Source organism: Nyctereutes procyonoides, unplaced genomic scaffold, assembly GCF_905146905.1.
Source record: "Nyctereutes procyonoides isolate TBG_1078 unplaced genomic scaffold, NYPRO_anot_genome, whole genome shotgun sequence".
NCBI lineage: Eukaryota > Metazoa > Chordata > Mammalia > Carnivora > Canidae > Nyctereutes > Nyctereutes procyonoides.
This window is the reverse complement of record NW_026575133.1, coordinates 61458369-61466319: the sequence shown is the minus strand read 5'-3', so window position 1 is coordinate 61466319 and position 7951 is coordinate 61458369. Positions and strand designations below refer to the sequence as shown.

General features: G+C 43.4%; 1 pseudogene; it reads right to left on the bottom strand.

Moving 5' to 3' along the window:
- Positions 1-772: 772 nt before the first annotated feature.
- Positions 773-7690, bottom strand: LOC129523214 (RNA-binding protein EWS-like; annotated as a pseudogene).
- Positions 7691-7951: the final 261 nt, after the last annotated feature.

The window sequence follows — 7951 nt, the reverse complement described above, 5'->3', positions numbered from 1 at the left end:
AAGAGATGTTCTTACACATTCACCACAAAGAAGGAAATTCAACTAGGAAGAAATCCATAGTCATTGTATCCACAACGACATTGTATCAGTCTACGTGGTCATTGGGTCCTGGCTACAATTTGCTGTTCAGGGCTTTGTTTCCTGGTAAAGTCATTCAAATCTTTTAAATTTCAGAGGGATCTGGGTTTGGGGTTCCTGCCTCTAGGCAATTGCAGTAGCACTCCATTCAACTTTACCTCTGGCTACAAAAGAAGGAGGAATTACCCCAGAACATCACCTCGATGTCACAACCACAGGTCACCTTCATCTTGACACTTAGGATCAAGATGGGTATCAACATCAAAGCCTTCTATTGCAATGGCAGGAGGAGATCAAAATGGTCAGGTCATAATCACAATTTCCTTTTTTTTTTTTTGTTTATAAACATTTGGAATTTTATTTTAAAACAAACAAACAAACATCACAACCATGAACATTGTTACAGTTAGAGGCCCTCTTGGTTCTCCACAATGATACTCAGCATGCTCACAAGGGGTTCCCATTGTTTAGTCTTTAGTCAACCACCTTTAAAAGAAGGAAAAAAAAAACTCGGCACACTACCATTTAACTTGTTTTAATGTTTCTTCACAAATGGTGAAAAATACTAAAGTACAGACAAGGAATAATCATAATGTTGTGGCCAACATTATAAATATGGAATTATAAATTTAAAACATTTTCTGGTTTAAAAAATAAATCTGGTAGTCAAGGCAGCTCTGCGGGGTCTCTGCGTCTAGTAGGGCCGGTCCCTGCGCTCCTGACGGTGCTCGCCTTTATCCATTTTTCCAGGTCCTGCACGCCCGCCTCTTCTTCCTCCCATCTGTTCCATCAAAGGCCCAGGGGGCCCACCAGGACCGCCTGCCTCGTCTTCCTCCGCCAAAGCCACCTCGTTCCATGCCCCGGCCACCACGGAAGCCCCCTCTGTCTCCACCGCGGCCACCTCTGAACATCCCACCGGGACCACCGCGGTCCATGAGGCCACCTCTTCCTCCCCGCATGCCACCAGGGCCTCCTCTGCCACGGTCACCGCCCGGGGCGGGAAGGGTGGTGGAAGGAAGCCTTCAGGCTTCGGGGTCTTACACTGGTTGCATCCTGTTCTCCAGGCGAAGTTCTGGTTTCCACACCCCGGATTGGGGCACTGCCAGGCCCCAGCTCGGTGCTGGACGTTTCCTCCTCCAGATGGGTTCCCTCCGGAACCCCGGGGTCTTCTTGGGGGAAAGCCACCTCTGTCTCCTCCAAGGCCTCCCATGCGACCCATGGGGGCCCCCAGGACCTCCTGGGCCCCCTGGACCTCCACGGAGTGGCGGTGGCATCCCTCTGCCCTCACGGGGAGGCATACCACCCCGCGTGCTGTTCATTGGAGGTTTCTTCTGAGCAAGAGAAATCTTAAGTTTGCTTCCTTGAATATCTTTCCCATCAAACCACTCCACAGCAGCCTTGGCAGTTGGTGGGTCTTCATAGGATACTGTAGCATCACCTTTGGGCTTTCCTGTTTCCTTGTCCAAGTAGATATGGATCATGGGTTGTCCGGTTCTCTTGTTCATCTTAACAACTCCACACCGCTTAAAGAAGTCAGCCAGATCATCTAGAGTCACATTGTCATTTAAGCCTTGCACATAAATTGCACTGTTGTCAGAGTCTTCATCTGGATCTACAGGTGGGCCTAGATCAAGATCTGGTCCTTCATCCATGGGTCCACCAGGCTTATTGAAGCCACCTCGCTCTCCAGCGCCCATTCCACCGCATCCTCCTCCCCGCCCACCTCTGCTCATGCCTCCACAATCAAATCCCCCTCTTCCCCTGCCCCGGTTATCAGGGCCACTCATGCTCTGGTTCTCTCCTGGTCCGGAAAATCCTCCAGACTCCTGCCCATAAACACCCATGCTACTGGGGTGGTCCTGTCGGAATGAACTCTGCTGCCCGTAGCTGCTGCTCTGTTGGCTATATTGACTTGGAGCCTGGCTGTAGGATCCAGTTTGGGGGGGATAACTAGTGGGTGGCTGCTACCCATAGCTGCTTTGTTGACCATAGCTACTCTGCTGTCCATAGCTGCTCGGCTGCCCATAGGTGTTCTGCTGAGAGTAACTGCTCTGATCATAACTAGTCGGCTGTGTAGAGGAGTAGCTGGTAGGAGGATAAGATGGTGGTGCTGTGACTGGCTGCATGGGGTAGCTCCCAGGTACCTGGGGATAACTGTAGTTACTCTGTCCATATCCTAGGCTGGGCTGGTTGTAACCCCCTGTGCTAGATTGAGGTTGACTAGTCTCAGCGGGTTTGTTACCATCCTGTGGTCTTGCAGGTGCGGTGGCTGCTGGCTGCTCATAATCACAATTTCCAATTCAGTGGGACTATTGTTTTGTTTCCCTACAATCACATTCAACCCTTGAGTGTTTGAGGTCCTAACCAACGGGACCCAGGGTCACATGAATAGAAGCAAAAATTCTGCATTGGTTGTTAAGTGTAGTTATTTATATTCCTTGGTTCTAAGGTTCGTGTACTCTAACCAGGAAAAGCACCATAAATTGGTCCAAGAGCATAAAGTTGAAAACTTGCATAGAGTACTTTGCAATGTACCTATGTGCCAGCTAGCACCGTAAGTTAATCTTCAGTAGGTTTTTCTATAGAGCCAGCTGCTTCTGGTTGGAGGGAACATGTCAAGATCAACAAATAACTGAGTATGAACCCATTGCCTTTGTTGATTCACTATAAATTGAGTCCTTGGTCAGAGCAAAGTTGTGTGGGAGACCATGTCTAACTAAGGTCTTCAGTAAAACCTGTCATCAACCAAACTATTACTCATTGATTGTAATGTGTAAAATGTTACATCAGGTCATTCTCCTTTCCAGACTTAAAAGATAAAAAATAGGGACTGCTCAGAGTTCCTCCCTGGGGAAGGACTAACTTTCATCACTCCTTCAGGCCAGCCTGCATGGGCTCAAATTGCACAATACACTTCTGACTCCTGCCAGCCAGGGGTTCAGAACACTAAGTCTAGCTCAAAACGCTTCTTCCTCATTAAAGCAGTCATGGGGAACCCTCATGAGGCCAAACGTGTTTGCTCAGTTGTAAAATGGGTTTTAGAAGTGTGTGAGGATAAAATGGGATAAGTATTCAAAGCAGTTAGTCCAGAATCTGACAGAATAAAAATCCTAAAATCTGAGCTGTTATTGTTGCCAAATCACATTTTTAGGCAGGAACCAATATGTGTGGGCAAGCACATGAAATCAACTACAAGTTTTTCCTAAGTCTACATAACTTAAATAAGTATATTTATTTATAATGTTCAATAAATACACAGATGGGTACATGCTTAGCATCCTATTAGTATTAAAATTATGCATTTTAAACCAAATTAATGGGGGCAGCCCGGGTGGCTCAGCGGTTTGGCACTGCCTTCTGCCCAGGGCGTGATCCTGGAGACCCGGGATCCAGTCCCATATCGGGCTCCCTGCGTGGAGCCTGCTTCTCCCTCTGCCTGTGTCTCTGCCTCTCTCCCTCTGTGTGTCTCTCATGAATAAATAAATAAAATCTTTAAAAAAAATAAACCAAATTAATGTACACACACACCTGTCTCTTTCTCTAAAGAATTACCTGGGGAAAGTAATACAGATCTATGATATCAAATAAGATGAGAAAATTCTAAGCATTTCTGTACACAGATACTTTTTTACATAGATTTTTTTTCTATAGAAAAGTTCACTAGTCTAATCCAGGAGGGTACCAGGGTTCTATTTCTTCCCCCAGATCACTAGCCTTTATCCAACAGTGTAACATTCAGCAGATCCAAACTATGGCATTGAAAAAAATAGCCATCGGCAGAGGTCACAGAGCAACATCTTGAAGAGTCAGACTGTAAGTGTCATCTGTAAAGTCTCCACTCTCAGACGATGTCATCATGCCAAATCTATCTCTAGATCTTCACTACCAGATCATTCTTTCTCAAACACTAATATAATTACCATGGAAAAAATGAGCACAAGAGACATCTGGGAAAACTCAGAAACCTGAAGGTGAGAGACTGCTTGTTACACCTCCTCCTACATGATATATTCTAGACCGAAGTTTTTGAGTGTCTCTTATAGCAAGAGTGTTATTTAATCACAATTTCCCCCTCAACGATCAAGTTTTAAAATAACTGAATATTTAATTAATTCTCCAGAGGAATCTAAAATATGCAGGATTGATTAAAGGGTAAAAAATTTGCAGTTTCTCTGTAGCTGTAAACTCACTGAATGCAAACGAAATGCTCCAAAATGCTAGCAGCTTCCACAATCTAAAGGATATTGGAAAGTAGACTTGAATGTTAATTACATCTAGAGGACCTTAGACTAAGACTTACAGACAGCCCCCATTCTGTTTTTCACAACTAAGCTGTCCCTGAATTTAAAGGAGAGGGGATTAATCATAATCCATGATTCTGTGAAAATATGTCATTATGCATTTGAAAATGGTAGTTCACAGTCAAATTAAAAAGCTATGTGGTGGATGATTTTAATGGGTACGTGCTTAATTTTATATGGTAATTGAAAATTCCACAGCAGGAAAAGAAAAATGACATCCTGGTTCCTACCTCTCTGCAATGGAGCAATTTGACAAAAAATTCATGAGACCCATGCCTTGGCTGAAAGAGTGGGCAGCCTCAGACTGATTACTTATCAAACCAGAATGACAAGAATTAAGGCGTATCACCAGGTAACAAAATAGCCTCTACTCAGGTACTGATTCTGCTTGTTACAAGTTGTAACAAAACAATCTCAATTTTGAGATTCCCTGAAGATATGGCAATGATAACAGAAGAGGAAAGTGCAAAGAAGGATGTAACTAAGTGGTGAAATAAAGAGAATAGTGCTAAATTCACATGCTTTAGTCAATACAGGAGTAGAAGAGTCAAAGAGGACACCCAGGTCCGCAGGAGCAACTAACAGATCATAGATGAGGCTATATCGGGATGGACCTTCAACATCTAGGTGATCAAGCAAGTGTTTAAACAACCATAATAATATAAATATAATGTCACCTCTCTATAAAAATGGCAAACAAAAAATTTTCCTAACAATTAACATTTTCTTTTTTGTTTTGTTTTTTAATATTTTATTTATTCATTCATGAGAGACACACACACACACACACAGAGAGAGAGAGAGAGAGAGAGAGAGGCAAGAGACACAGGCAGAGGGAGAAGCAGGCTCCATGCATGGAGCCCAATGTGGGACTCGATCCCAGGTCTCCAGGATCACGACCTAGGCAGAAGGCAGCGCTAAACCGCTGAGCCACCCAGGCTGCCCCAAATTAACATTTTCATATAAATGTAGAACATGCACATTGAAATTTGAAACACTGGACTTCTTGTTCTAAAAGTAAAATGGCAGGGGCATCTGGGTGTCTCAGTGGTTGAGCATCTGCCTTTGGCTCAGGGTCCTGGGATAGAGTCCCTCAACGGGATCCCCGTAGGGAGTCTGCTTCTCCCTCTGCCTATGTCTTTGCCTCTCTCTGTGTCTCTCATGAATAAATAAATAAATAAATAAATATTTTGTAAAATAAAAATAAAATGACAGATCATCTGTCATCATTCATTGTACAGTGAACATTTCAAATTTACTCATCCTGAAAACTTGTTTGTTCCAAACTGTGTCAACTCCTAGGAAGGTTGGGTTTTGTCTTAACTAAAATTTCTGGGAAGAAACATAAAACAAATTTGACCCCACAGCTGTCTGCATCATCCTGGTTGGTGGGACTGGGTGGCGCCCAGCAGGGGCAGCAGCCAGTGGATTCTACACAGAAAGTGAGGTTCCAGCAGCTGAACTGGTCGCTGAGGAAATTAATTTACCCAGCACAGATGAAAGCAGCAGAAGCAAAAGACAAAGAGGATCTCCAGAAGAGGGAAGCTGTTTAGTGCAAAAATAACAAAAGCAGGTATGGGGGGGGGGGGAGGGTCGGGGGGGGTAGCAAAAGAGGTTTTTTAAGAGGGAAGGGACCCAGGAATAATGGTCAGAAACAGGAGGGAAGGTACAGTTTAAAACTAGCCAAAGTGGGTTCTTCACCATATAGGTCGGGGGCTGGGTGCAAGATAAATGGGGTAGAAGTGCAAAGCTGGACAGGATGATGTAAAAGCTCGTTACGAAAATTGCCTGTTAGAGAGCACTGAGTGGTATTAGTGGGAGAGTTAATGTGCTGCAAAAACACGGAGTCATTTTGTTTACTTCCCAAATGACACTTAGGAATTCAAGGTCAGGTTTAAATTTGTCTTTTCTTCCCTAAAACAGATGGAAGGGCAAGGATCTTCAGCATCAGTCTGGAAGGCAGCTTGTTCGGAAGTCCTGCTGTCATGCTTATGGCAGCCTGCTTTTTCAAGGGAGGCCAGCCGAGCAGGCGTTTGTCATGCAAAGAGCAGAGATAGAACAAGATCCACAAAAGGAACATTAAGAGCACAAAATCAGGCCAAGTGGCAATAACCGTGACCTGCTGGGAAGCAGTAGCAGCACCTGGAGAAAGTGAGTCATTGTGAATACAGGAACTGTGCCTCACAGGGAGAGAGAGAGGGAAAAAAAAAAAACAAAAAAACAGAGAACAGCAGATTTTGCAAACAGCCACCACAGTCACCAAACCCAGGCCATACTGTAGATGGATCTGGGAAGGACTGCATGAAACACACACACATTCTCATACATAAAGAGCTCAGCACTCTTAATATCTCAGAAAGCAAAGTCAGCAGGAAGAGAACCTTTGAATAATTGTATTTTATATCCACAAAGATATTGTCTCTACTCTATTTTTTTAAGTGGGCTCCATGACCAACATGGAGCCCAACACAGGTCTTGAACTCAGGACCCTGAGCTCAAGACCTGAGTTGAGATCAAGTCGGACACCCAACCCACCGAGCCACGCAGGCATCCCAGAAATTGGCTCTATTTTAATGCTATTTTCTCTCTTTAGGAAATTTCCCCAAAATTTGAATAAAAAATGTTGAAGTATAAATTTTCAGGTTATGATTCTATATTTCCAAGACTACTAAATGGATAGATAAATAATAAATGAAAGACTTTCTCCACTCTTACATTCATTCACTCTATTTATTCATTCAACCAATATTTATCAAACACCCAGCACAAGCCAACACTGCAGAGACCTCTGAAGTACAGTGGTGATCCATGTGGGTGTGGTTTCTGTTCCCTTGGAGTTAACATCCCAACAGAGAAGTCAAATACCAATCAAATAATCTCACCATATCATAACCACAAATGGAATGGTTATTCTGCGGTAAAACCAGTGCAAGCTGTGGGAGCACGCAATGAAGGAACTGATCTCCTCTGTGACCTCAGGAAAGATTTGCTCAAAGAAATGACATTTTACCTAAGTTCCAAAGGATGAGTAGAAGTATCCTTAAGACCTGCCAGTTGAGGCATCATTTTGTTTTTTGTTTTCAATATAACATGATGTAAGTATCAGGGCCCAGAGAGAAAGATGAGTCAAAAGGCTTTACTGTCCCCTTTATGGTCTCTCAAAAAAAAAAAAAAAATACTACACTCAATGCTTCTAGCTCTCTGTCTAAAGGTGGGATTCTTCCAACATCTTTAAGATTCTGGACATCACTGCAAGTGCCCATACCTCTCCAGTGCTGGTGGGCCACTGTATAAAGGAACGGGAAAGGCATTTTGATTCTTTTTATTACCTTCTCTAAGAATTGAAATTGCCAGCCTTTGGTGAAAATCAATCTTTATTCTCTTGCCTTATCCAGGATGCCAAGGAACAAATTTCTCCCGTTTTTTCTAATAATATAAAAAGGCAGGCAAGTGTAATCTCTAAACAAAAGAAAACAAAAACATTTGTTTTTGAACACTTGTCTCTGAACAAGACATTCTTATGAAACAAAAGAATGGATCTAAACAAGACACTCTGAGGGTATTATATTTTC